The sequence below is a fragment of the Egretta garzetta genome, unplaced genomic scaffold, assembly GCF_000687185.1.
Source record: "Egretta garzetta isolate BGI_Z169 unplaced genomic scaffold, ASM68718v1 scaffold228, whole genome shotgun sequence".
NCBI lineage: Eukaryota > Metazoa > Chordata > Aves > Pelecaniformes > Ardeidae > Egretta > Egretta garzetta.
Genome location: NW_009260758.1, coordinates 4,798,486 through 4,799,342, shown reverse-complemented (window position 1 = coordinate 4,799,342; position 857 = coordinate 4,798,486). Strand labels below are relative to the sequence as shown.

Sequence of the window (857 nt, the reverse complement as noted above, 5' to 3'; positions counted from 1 at the left end):
AAAGTATTGGGGGGAGGGGTGAGAAGAAGAGGAATTTTGGTTTAAAAATAAGTATAAAAATAATACATTCTCCGCTGTGGAAGAAACTAATCATCACTAGCTGAAAGAAAACTATGCAGTCACAAGTAAATGGTCAAACTTAAGTCTGCTTCAGGATGCTTGTTTTTAGTAGGTGACATCACATTAAAGAAACTTTGAATACCGAGTTATACACTTAAAATTAACTACAGGCCCGCACATATTTATATACTCTAAAGAAGACCGGATACCTTTCTGGTAACACAACCTTCTCATCAACACCCCTGCTTTGAAGCGCTAAACCTCCTGAGAAAAAAATGGATGGCCTGTATGTAAAAAAACCTTTTTTGGCACTATAATTTGCCAAAATTTGCATGCTCGCTCGCAACTGAAGCCTTTAGCAATATTCCTACAATACAAGTAGTTTTACCTGTTTGGTTTGAGGAGAACCGCTTCAGATTTCCCAAGGACACGAACCTGGTGGGAGGGGGAGGAAAGACGAGTTAAATACATCCTGCAAAAGGCAGCTTCCTCAGAACACGGTCCTGCTTCTGGAGAAACGTTCCCAGCGCTGAGAGAAACCTTCCAGCAGCCTGGGAGCGTTTCTGACCCCTCTGGGTGCTCGGATCCCTTCAGGAAAGCGCTTCCCTTCCCCTGTGGGTGTGGGGGGGCCTCTGGAGGACCGCACCGCGCCCCATCCCCAGCTCAAGCCCAACACCGCGCTGCCCCGTCCCCTTGGCTGAGGATCAGTCGCTTCGGGAAAGGCGCCCCGACACCCAGCGCCAGACCCGTGCTACTCACAAGCCCTTGCCGGACCCAGAGCTTTTGGACACGGCGCC

At 48.7% G+C, this 857-nt stretch overlaps 1 protein-coding gene across 1 annotated transcript in view; it reads right to left on the bottom strand.

Moving 5' to 3' along the window:
• Window positions 1-496, bottom strand: part of EOGT (EGF domain specific O-linked N-acetylglucosamine transferase) — a 19,205-nt gene extending 18,709 nt beyond the window's left edge. The window contains exon 1 of the mRNA XM_009645987.2: window positions 449-496. The gene's annotated coding sequence lies outside the window, so the exon portion shown is untranslated. The remainder of the gene's footprint in view (window positions 1-448) is intronic.
• Between the last annotated feature and the right edge of the window lie 361 nt (window positions 497-857).